Below are 12,462 nucleotides of genomic sequence, written 5' to 3'. Positions count from 1 at the left end.
ACTGTTGGTCTTCCCAAAGGTACTTCCAAAGGACTCTGTGCATCAGTCTCTGCCCACTGCCTCTCCAGGAGCAGCTTTCTAGAAAAATTTAACCCAATCAATATCCTGCTCCTGTTGAGAAGTCACAACCTTGAAAAACTGCCTGTGGGTATTTTGCAAATTGGCTAACCCAAGGCCTGGATTACAAAGGAGAGTGCAGCCATAGCTTTTAGTTTGGGATGACTAATTCTACTTTCATCTTCTTGCCCATCTGATTTACTTGGATTATAAACTCCAGCCCATAATATAGTTTATGCAGTTCTTAGTGTAAAGAGATGGTAATATCTATGTCTGGGTAACTGTAATATAAATAAGACTGCACAAGAATATATTAGTTAAACTGTTTCATTCAAGGAGATTAAGAGAAGTAGGTTATACTGGTATTAAACATTAAAAAGTTCAATAAATGCAATGTATGTGCTTGTTTCTTTTTCCAGGTATATTATTTTGTTGCAGGTTTATAGAAAGTCCTTGAAATGAGCCTCAAAGCTCTTCCAAAGGATCTCCATTCTCTGATACAGCCACCTCTGGGGCTGGCCCATGACAGCTGTTCAACATCACGCTGAGACACCAGTAATAACAGTATTCACAGCACTTACATAGTGTTTTATACTTTCAAAGCACTTAAATTAATTAGTTACAGGGCTGGAGTATGGATTTGGGCAGGATGTGAAAAAGAAAAGTATATCCAGTGGAAATTACAGGAAGAATTTAAGGAAACATGATGTAATTACCCAATTTGGAATCTGGCCAGAACACCACTGCTCGAAACACCATGGGATCTCTCTAACCACACACTGTCAGGACCTCAACTTCACCTCTGCTCCAAAAGATGAGGAGAGCCCTAACAAAATCTGCTCAGTCATCAGGTACAGGAAAGAGATGATTATATGAAATCCAGTTTCTCCCCTAGACACCTCTTAGCTACAAGCAGTGGGCTGGGCTCAGCAGTGCAATGGGAGCTCGTGCCGAGTCAGACCTTGGGAACTTCCAAATTCTTTTCAATTAAACAGTTCCAACATTTGATGATATTTACAAATGATCCACCTCATAAGTCCATTAACTGGTCTTAATTGGGTTAAACTCCCCAAGCAATTAGTCATCCCAGCCATTCCCCTCTGCGCCCCCTCAGTGCACACACATGTACTCTCATTTTAGCTAAAACAAGCACATCAGGTGGTTGCGTTGCTGAGTTACAGCATTGCTCTGTGCCAGTTTGGAAATGTTAATGCCATGTAGACATGCAAATGTCACAAGGGGCCAATTTTAGGATGCACAAAAGAGGGACCACTAATTGGAAGGAAGGGGGAGAAAGTGATTACAATTCCCACTCACCTCTGTGGTTCTGCAGGAGAGAAGGCAAAATGCTGACAAGACCCAGACAGTTTTGCTGACTGTGTTTGATGTATGCCTTGTAGCAGGGTGGTGGGGACAGGGACATTTCAGCTTCACAGAAAGGAGTAGGGTGGTAACCCCCACATGCTGATTTGGGGCAGAACAACCACAGTCTGATGCTTTTTCACACAGCTGTATCTCTGCAATGTTTAGTTTCTCAGCAACACCGAGACGTGGGTGCTGAGGGATCTTTGGATCAATTTGAAACACATCATTCAAGAAGGAGCTCCTGGCAGCTGCCTGCCTGTGCAGCCTGGGAACTCAAATTAGTCCAGAGTGCTGTGGAGCAGCTCAGAGATGGTCTAGGAGAGAAAAGTGGGAAATGGGCAGGCTGTCTGGCAGACCGAGGACCAAGGAGCCTCTTCTCCCAGTCAAGAAATTTGGACTGTCAGGACTCATCGTCATCTTTCACACTAACTACTGAGAGCTGAAGGTCCAGAGAGCAAGAAGATACTTTTTGTAAACATAAAAGAAAAAAAAAATCAAAAAAAATCTATTTTTCTCAAAAAAAGGTTTCATTTTGTAAACGCTTTTCCAGCATGTTGAAAAAGCACATAAAGGACAGCTCTTGGTAATGTCACACTCTCCTCTGACAGACTGCAGAGGCCAACTCCTCTCATTTACACCTCTGTCAGATAAGCATCATTCCACCAAATTCCGTGGATTTCTTCTTGAGTCATACTAGCACAAGTAAAACAAAGCTCAGAACTTTCCTTCCATTTTCAACTCTGTAGAGTTCTCATCTCTTGCAGCTCTTTTAAATCCAGAGATGAGTATGTCTGGAGATTATTTACCCAATATATTAATTCTGGTTGTCTTTGCAAAACACTGTCCCTGTTGGGGAACCCTCTACACCCATTTGCCACACAAATGAGTCCCAAACCCAGATTTCCCCTTGCACACACATTTCCCTTCAGCACCAACAGCACAGCCCTTTCTAAAACAACAATCCTACGCTTGCTGGTCTGTCCAGCCATAAGTAGATTGTTCAGTACCCAGTTTTGACATGCCTTTGGCCATCATCATGTTGACATTTCTCTGCTGTGGTTTTCCATGCCTCGTTTAAACAATAGGGATGTGACAGGGACCACATTATCCTCAGCACTTGTGTACCTAGGGCAGTCTCTTCCACCCAAAATGACCACATCACAGTAACCAGTGTTCGAATAGGACCTCCGAGGTATCTTCTATGAAATTAGATATGGCAGCTGGTTTTGCAAAGTTTAAAGAAGCCCTTTATAGGATTAAAACTCCCTGCTCCTCAGACTATGCCTTGGAAGTGGCCAAGCATTAGGCAGCGGGAGGAGGAAAGAGACCTCTTCTCATTAGAGGCTGCTGTTTGTTGGGTGAAAGTAACAGGTCTGAACCTAAACAACTCTGGGTGATTCAGCAGGACACAGTGAGGACTTGGGATCCAATCTGAGTGTGATGGATTTGTTTAGCTCTCCCGTACCTGTGCTATAATGAGCTGCCAGGGCACGAGGGCATCAGCAGCACTGCTACTTTGCTTCCACTGAAAATGACTCCGTGCTCTGGTTTGGGAAATGAGCTCCCTTGTACACACAGAAACAGGCACAAAAATCTGCAGTGGGTGGCTTTAACAGTTCAGGCTCCTGCAAACATATCACATCTGACCTTCTGTCACTTCACCACCCTTTTGCAAAATCTGGAGTTATATTCAAGGTCTCAGCTCTTGTCTCTGAAGTGTTCAATAACCTGACCCTAGGATGCCCACACAGATATTTATAGCTCCTAGGTACAAGGTGTTTCCCACCTTACTGTGCTTCAGCACAATAAAATGCTCTATGTGTGGTGGGTTTGTCTCTGCAACACCAAATTCTCTGTTTGAGGCAGCTGAGGCAGTGAGACAGACAATTGGAAGACACAAACAGTGTAACCCTTCTAAGCACAAGGCTCGTCTTGTAAAAAAGTGTACACGGATATTCCTTAAACTCTCCCAAAACCAAGCAATACTGAGCACTTTCTCTCTCAAAAGTAGTTCCAGGAGGGTGGAAGCTGAGAAAGCCACACTGTGGGAGCCGGGTGGCCACTGTTGAGGGGAGCATGGCACAGCAGCCACAGGGAAAATCATCTCACAGAAAAAAACTCAAGGGGACAGTAATCCAAGGAAATCCAGTTGTCTCTGTCATTCCTGTGGCTTTGTCTGGGCTCCTTTTAATGAGGCCCAGCAGTTCACCACTGCCCTACCTCTCTCCTTACAAAGAAAGCTTTGCAAGGGCACTTCTCTCCCAATCTTGATTTCCCTCATGCAGAAGCCAAACTCTCACTCCAGCAGGAGGCAGGGAGAGAGCAGTGCAGCAAGTCCTGAACCCTTCAGGGAGAGGAGAACATAATAAAACAGGTTGCAGTGTACAAACAGAGAAAACATAAGCCCACTACAAAAGCTAACAAGGTCATTTGTATCTCTCTGGGAGGGTCAGATGCAAATGTGGGGGACAGAGATTTCATGGTGTCTGTTAGTGGGGGGCACATTGAGACAAGCGCAGTCCATCTCTACAGACAGCCTTTGCCCCCAGGAATGCTGCCCTAAACCCTCTGCAGCCATGCTGGTGATGCAGGGCATGAACCAGTGGCTTTTGGCTGGTTCAGATGGCACCGAACCTGAGACGCATCCTCTGTGGATGTTTTCATTTTTTGCAGTTTCGTAGAAGGATTCACTGGTTAGATCTAAGGTACTCCCAAGAGCATGGATATGTTTCACATGTTTCCTTGGAAGCAAATACTTCAAAGGTAGCCTTTTTGTTATACACAATCAGGCAGGCTGTGAATACAAAAGAAATTAGGGCATGGTACTGGCTTACTGACTTTAACAGATCCCAACAGAAACTTCAGTGGAAGTTGTGCCACAGACAGAGCTGACCCTCGAGTGAGCAGGGTGAGAGAAAGGGCTGCATGTGCACAGCCTGCCCTTGGAAGAGGCTGGGGCACCACCAGTCCATCCCATTTCTGCTTTAACCCCTTTCAGGCTGCGTGTAATAGTTAATAATCACAATATGAAAAGGGTGCAGTTTATTCCCATGGCCTTCCACATTTCCTAAAGAAATAAACCAGTTTCTGTGCTCATCAGAAGTCAAGGTGAGCCAGAGGAAGTCTAGAGGAGGTCTGGCTTCCCCAATTAGCAGACAACAATAGTGCACCTGGCTTTGTTTCAGCACTGCTTTGCTAAGTGCCCAAATCTCTGGTAACGCTGAGGCTCAGGCAGAAAGCAGGCTGTCACCCCCTGAGCTCTCAGCTCCCCACGAGCCATTACCATCAGCAGGACTGGGGATCAGGGCACCCCTCTCTGCAGCACAAGACCTGCTCCACACTTCCACGTGTTCTTCTATCACATCAACCCATTTTACTTTGCTAGATAAGTTATCTTTTAGTGAAAGGAAGGGAATTAGGTTTCATCAAGGAGCTTTTCAACAAGTTGTCACCACCTCAACAATTTAGGGTAGGCAGAACACCTCATATTCCCAGTTGCCCTCATGCTACCACAAGCTGCCAGTCAGTGTGAAAGCATAGCCCACTGCAGCATCTGGAAAGGTCAGAGTTGAAGTGTTTTCACAGAAAGATAATCAAGCCATAAGATAAATGCCTCATCAGGAGGAAATGTCAGCTCCTGAATGAGGACAGTTATTATATAAGACATTTCTTTACCTAAAGGAAGCAAGTTAATATACCTACAAATTACTATTTATCACACCATATAATGTTAAATTTCCAGTGTAATCCACCATGCTTTCTATTGCATGTGTGGAAATCAATTTAGAGATCAGTGAATCCTTTCTTCTGTATTTGTACATCAGCAAGTAAACTAATTAAGAAAAGTCAAAACAAAGCAAAAGGCTGTGTAACAAAGAAAAATAATAATAAGAAAAGGACATTTAAAAATGTGAGTCCTATGCAAACCCTTGTATGTTCAAATCTATCACTTTATATCTCTTCAACACATCATCTTTTGCAATTTTAATAGAAAAGACTCAAGAGGGAATGTGCTTTGGGTTCCAGCAGGGAAGGCAGAGGGGCACAGTGGAGAGGAGCTTAGAGCAAAGAGCTTGCAAGGAGCACAAAAGGCATTTTAAAAAATGTCTTGAAGGACTCATCAACAGACACTGGGTGAGAGAGCATGAGAGAGCTCACACAGGAGCCCTGGGAGAAGAGTCAGAGAGGCAGCTTGTGAAGGAGGCCGACAACAGTGTAAGAATTGGAGAGGACTGGAAAAAAACCACAAGCACTGTGAGGAAAGAGGGTGATGCCGCTCAGAAGAGCTGAAAAGTTAAAGCCAAGTGCATTTAAGAGCACCACACATTAGGAGAGTGATGGAGTGACAGTGAATTTGAGAGTCTCAGAATGAGGAGTAATTTCCTTTCAGGAAATATGTGACCTTTAAAAAAAATTCCATTGATGAACACTTTCCAAAGGTTCTAAAAACAAGAAACTCTTTTCAGGCTTTTAAATTACTTGCAAAGCAGTCTGGATTATTTTTACTGCAATGTCTTTCTCCTTCCTTTCCTGGGCTGTAAGTCCTCCTTTTCGGGCCTGATGCATGTGATAAAGGGAGCCTGTTCACAGGGTCTGCTGAGACCAGTTGCATCTGAAAGCCCTCCCTCCACCACCTCTGCTCTGGGGTAGATGGGAACAAACTTCCACCAGACTGACTGCTTCTTCAATAATTAAAGACAAAATAAATAATGCTCAGAGGGTCTGCTTAGAGCCCCACAGAATTAGCACTCTAATACTGTTGAGCTTTTTTGTGATTTTACTAATTTTTACAGCCCAGCAGTTTTACATTGCCAAAAGGTATTCTGTGACCAGTTCCCAAGCATGTCACACCTGATCAGGAGATTCAAACCAGCTATATTTCCTCCTCAGCAACTCTCAAGTCGTTCAAGATACATACATATTTTTGCCTTGCTGACAAGATCTACTTTGGGCTGTGTTGTTTCTCACCCACCACCTTGCTCTAATAACAGTTACATTTTACAATTTTCAAAAGCTGTCAACATCATCGATCTTCCAGACTGAATGCACTTGTCTTCTATTATGTATGTTGAATTGCTTGTGCCACAATTAAGTCTTTATTTGGCTGAAGGCAGCTTACCTTCATGGCAGCGTGTCATTTGCTCTCTCTAGCAGAGTAATAACAGTGTAGGTCTAAAAATACATATGTACATTTAAAAAAAAAAAAAGACTCCAGCAGGGTCTTGTAAGATGGACACTCTCCGCATGGTAAACTATCACTCTGGTGGGATAATTGGTTTGGTTTGATCAAAACCGCGTGCTCTTACAGAACAGAGCGTCTGGCAGTACTCACAACTTAGCTATAAAGAAGAAGATTGTCTTTGTCAGATCTGTCATGTAAACTGGAAAAGGAGAGACTGGACTGTACTGAAAAAAAAAGAAGGGATGTCCTCTAAATCCAAAAGACGTGTGCCTTATTTATCCTGGTGCTGCACATTTAGTCTCTACTGTAAGTTCTCTACGATCTCTTTTGATGTTTTCTATTAAAGGGAAGGAAAGCTTCTAGCAAAGACATCCCACAGAAAGCCTATCCATTTCTTCCTGCCTCTTTAGAAAGGCCACATTGACCTGAGCACTGTTACATTGTGCAGGCAATGAAAAATGAAATAATGCTACCTGCACCATTAATTGGAAAATGCGTATTGTTTTATTGCCACCTAGAAAAATGACTGTTGAAGTCTACAGCTGACACACTGCAGGCTTGCACATAGGGAAGGGTGCAGAGAACATGGCAATTAGCTGCCCTAATGGCCTCATCCTCCAGCTACAGCACTTCCAAACACCAGGTCCTGCTTGGGCTGCAGCATCTCTTCCAGAAAAACACCCCTCCTTGGTAGAAATCCTGAGAACACAGGACTTGCCATTGCTCTGTGCTGTTTGTTTCTAAAGCCACCTGCACTCCCCACAACCACCGTGTGTAGCAGCAAGTTTTTACAAGTTACGATCTCCCAGACTATCTGCACCTGCATCTTTTGTGGTGATACTCCAACACTCTTGTCATTTAAGAAGATCCATGTCTCACTTGACAGACATTTGTAAAAGATGCTGTGTTTTGATTTGCAGAACAAAAACAATTTGGTCTAGAATCCTGCCATCTGTTGACTCCAAATAATTCTTGCATATGGTTACAAAGGCTTGCATCTTTTACTTTGCTTTAACACTTGTCATTTATATGCCCTTCCACAGCCTTTTTTTGTGTATTGCAAAACTCTTTGAATAAAAAAGGTCATTTCAGCTGAACACAGCACTTTTGTCTTCGTTTTACAGGCAAAAATATGATGACGCACAAGGGCAAGAGTCTTGGCCAAAATCACTCAGCATGACAGAAAAAAAGGATGCAGTCCAACTCTCTGAATCTTCTCCATCCACCTTGAAAAAGCCACTATGACCAGTCCACTAGCAGACTTATTTTGTTTTAATAAAGTAAACTCCTTTTAAAAAATGGAAAGAACAAAAATCGGCCAGTGTCTTCATGACATTAGAGAGGAGATGCATCATCATCTTGACAAATGTAGTTTGTGCCCCACTACTCAGTGTAATGAAGTAGAAATGGGCTTAGAAAACAGCTGACACAAAGCCTGTCCCAGGTGCCCTCCACCTCACAGGGAATTCAGAGTGCCATTTGGAATGTCCCTTTGCCACAGTTACCAGGCAAGCCCCTGCCTTCCCTCCTGCCCATGCTGCATGAGCTACAGCACCCCAGCATACGATGCTCTAGGTGACTAACGAGATACCATGGACATTCCAACTCCAGCCTGCCTGCTCCCTGGCACAGCCTGACATGCAGCCTGGCCATCTTTATGTGCCTCTCTTGCATGGTGGGAAAACACAAGTTCCTCTCTGAAGGGAATCTGACATCACCTGCTTTTAAAAGACAAATGAGATTTCCACACAGCCAGAACCTGATTTGCTGATAAAACAGCCAACACAACAGCCAATCTGCAGGGACTGAAACAGGGGGCTCAGCTCTGCACCCCAGACTGATGCTGTGCCTGGAGAGTGCCCTGGCCCAAGCACCCTGCCTGCACCGCTGCGATGGAAAAGGGTCTGCAAAGCGAGAGCCATCATTCCAAAACACTCTGCTTTCTCTGGCTGTGTCCGGTGGCAAGAACCTGCTTGTTGTCCCAACCCCCACAAAAACAGGACACCTCTTGATTTGTGCTCTGGAAACAAGAGGAAAACCCAGCCCAGAGGCTGAGTCAGAATAATTCAGTGATGCAAATAACACTCAATTAAGATTCAGATCACATAATTCACACAGCACGTGCTCCTCTGCAGTTAACACAGGGGCCAGCCCTGCAGCTCACAGTTCCTCCCACTGCCTTCAGGGCAACTAAGACAGTTACACCTCCCGAGGATACATGCTATGATTTTTTTATTAGCAAAGTCCACCATGTACCACAATGACGTGAGCAGTGAAGATGTCAGACAGTCTCAGGCTTTTTCACAAATGGGGGGAAAACATCCTAGAGAGTGACAGCCACTTTGAAAGCAACTAAAACCATTCCCTGTCTCTTCCTTTTCCATCCACTGGGTGGGAAGGAAGTAAGGAGGAGAGTGTTACAGCTCTCCAGGGCATATAAAACTGGATGATCTTCTTTCCTTCTCCTCTCCCCCTTCTCTATAGAGTCTTGGAGTGTGACTTGCTCCCAGAGGTGCAAACATATGCACTGATGGTTATCCTCCATGGAAACTATTGTTATTAGCAAAGAAGTAGTTAAACAAGTAAACTATCTCTTGAAAGCCTCCTCTCATGCTCAGCTCGATTTGCTAATATTTTCATACCTAGTGAAAGACTTGTGTGAACAGAGACTGCTGCTGAGGGAGAGGGAGGAAAACCAAGCTAAACGGCACTGTTAGAAAACAAAAGTTGAGTAAAAGGCACAGGATGGCCGCAATGTACTACCCTTGAGATGCTTGGATGGGCAAAGAAGCATTCTTATTATTGTCATCATTACCTTCTCATGTTTTTCTTATTGAGCTGAAGCACATGGCACCTGAATGCCACCAGTTTCCCTCAGGTCAGTGCCCCAAACCCTGAAGTTCCAACTGAGCTCCACCCCAGGTCCTTCTCAGCCCTTCACTGCCTTCCAGACAGAAGCTCTGCTTGGATGCCGCCCCAGAACAGGAGAGAAGAATAGCTTGCAGCACTTGGCATATCACACACACAGCAAGTGTCCATAAAATGGCAAAGAGCTTGTGTGCCCACATGCCCATCCTTGCCCAGGATGTCCAGCTTCAGACCGCCCATATGTGGAGACAACGTTGGAGAAGGAGTGGGGAGCCTGAGCACCAACAGACAAATGCACATTTAACCATCCCAGAGGATGGAAAGTCTGCAACTCTGAGGTTTTGGTCCCAGTCCTGTACTGGGTGTAGCTGTGAAAGCAAAACAATGTTCCCTAAAGTAAGCATGAGTAGGCTTTCTCCATAAACGTTATTTATGGAGGGCAGAGCCCTGTGAGTGAAAAGCTGCAGAGAATTTTCATTCTGCCTGAAGGACTCACAAACCATAGATTAGGTGACAAAGTTTAGTGACTGGGAATTCTGCCCAGATTCAGTTTCAGGGAAGGAATTAGCAAATCAGTTTAATGGATCAATCTTTTCACTCCATTTCATGATGTAAGGCAGAGATGTGAAGTTTGAAGGAGGATATGTACATCTCACAGAGATTTTCTACAGATTTGTGTCCAACTTGTGCACCCCCATGTGAAAGTGAGCTACCTCCCTCTGCCTACAGCATCCTGGCAGGATATCATAACAGAGCAATCCAATATGTGAAAAATTATGGATCCAGCTCTCTAAATCTCTGCCATTTTCTCAGTCCAAGAAGTAAATTTTTACAATTATCACACTGCAGTGTTGAGAAGCTAAACAACGACGCAAGTTCAGTTTTGTCTGAGTTCACTGCTTAATGGCTGTAGCAATTTTTATATATTTATGTGTACATAAAACAGTGTTCCCAAATGGTTTCTCTTGAGGGGGCAGGCAATAGCTGGTGCATATTTTTTGCTTTAGATGGATGTTTTCTCCCACTATTTGCAGAAAACAATAATAAGGAACAGACAAAAAAAAAATTTGCTACCCAAATTGCTCACTTCTGAGTGCTCTGAGACCTCTCAGCACAGCTCCAACAGTCTACTGCACCTGGAGATTTCCCAAAGTTCATATAAGTCTGCGGGAACGAATTTACCAACCTAACTGGCTTTGGTTCAGTCTTTAGTCCTGCATGTAGATGACAAATTTGAAAAAAAAATCACACAAAAGAAAGGGTGAGAAAGCCGTGAGAGGGAGGGATGTTTCTTGCATTAACATTTCTGAAAAAGCAGGAGCTCCCACTAAAGTCAGGGCAGCAAGAGCTGGTTTAGGGAAGCCTCTCCCCAGGGAGGCACTGAAGCGTGTTTGTTCAGTTGCAATTGAGCATGTCCTTAAACATGTCCATTAATTAGGGAGAAAATGCTTAAAGTAGTTTGGATCCTACAGTTTCCTGGGGTGTTGTGTCGAGGGGGAATGAAAACTTCAGACAAGTCCATGTGCAGCTGAGCTTCATCTTATGATGACCTGGGAGAAAAAAAAATCAATAGCCACTGAGATAAAGTGCCTTTGGTCCTCACAGAGTCACAGAGCTGCCACCCACTACAGCCAGCTCCCACTGGGGCAGCAAACACTGGTATCACCTATGTCACTTTTGGAGACATGGAGGAAGATTAACCCATATGTGGTAATAGATTTACTGCCACTGTGTACCCTTACTTCTCACACCAACTCTGGTCAACATCGCAAAAATACAGGATACAATAAAGGAAGGCAACAAAATTCTTATTTAGGGATCTCACCCCACCACCATCAACCCTCCTAAAAATTACCTTCAGAGTCAGCAAGGTGGCCTTTAGGTGCTACCTGACCTCTTCATTAAAGAGTTTGCTCATGTGCTCTACCCCTGGGTTCCAGGGAAGACAGAGTCCCCATGATCTTGGATCCACAGGTGTTGCTGGAGCTGCTCTAGGCTCCCAGGGCACAGAGCATCTCACTGATCTACCCATCAAAAAAAAAAAGATCAGATTTTGAAAATGAGCCCTGTGGTGTTGTGTTTAATGCAGGGATGATATCCAGTGATAGACCACCTGGGAAAAGCTGTGGAGGTGAAGGGAAACTATAGTTCTTCATTTATGTGACTTTCTTGCATTTGATTAGTGTGGGAGTAGAGGAAAGCTAAGACGAACACTCTCGCTCTCCCACACACACTCACCCTCATCACCCTGGCTCGTTATGAACTGCATCCTTGAAGCGCTGCTTAAGCAAAACCGTGTTCCCATGGCTACGCCGAGGATTTTCTGCCGAGGGCTGCACGCGATGTGAGCGGAGCAGTGAGAGTGACTCGGCTGATATGATAAACAAGGAGCGGAGTCCCCTTCCAGAACCAAGGATGCCCTGTCTGTGTGCCAGCAGTGTGCACCCAGGGGAGCCCACTCTCCGGGCTACTCAGGGCAGTGAATTACCTCAGTGGTCGGGCAGGGCTCTTGTATTTCAAGACACCATTTCCACAGTGCAGATAAAAGCAGGTCTCCCCCACACCACCACAGGTTACACCTGCAGGCTGCTGTTTATGTGGCACCAAATGTGCTCCGCTCACTCCTTCCAGGGTGGCTGAGCCCTCATTTTAAACTGGCATGCAGTGAGAGAACAGAAAAAATATTTCCCTAAGAAAACACAAACAAAAGAACTATTCCCCAAAAAGCAGCCAGCTGTGTTTGTGGTATACACTGAGCACCCCAGTGGGCATAGTAAATTCGATAATGTGGGTAATACAAGCAGGGCAGGCATCTTGCTGAATGACAAAGAGATACAACCTGTTATGAAACATGAGCAGGAATCCAAGGAGAGACCTGAGAACAATAGTGCTGGTTCATATCACAGCTGGTGGAAGGAGGGAGGAATATCAGTACCCGTGTGACGGGTGGCTTCTTAGTACGGTGGGGCAGTGCATGACACTACCCACCA

This window comes from Pithys albifrons, chromosome 11 (genome assembly GCF_047495875.1).
Source record: "Pithys albifrons albifrons isolate INPA30051 chromosome 11, PitAlb_v1, whole genome shotgun sequence".
In the NCBI taxonomy this organism is placed as follows: Eukaryota; Metazoa; Chordata; class Aves; order Passeriformes; family Thamnophilidae; genus Pithys; species Pithys albifrons.
Note: the sequence above shows the minus strand (reverse complement) of the source record.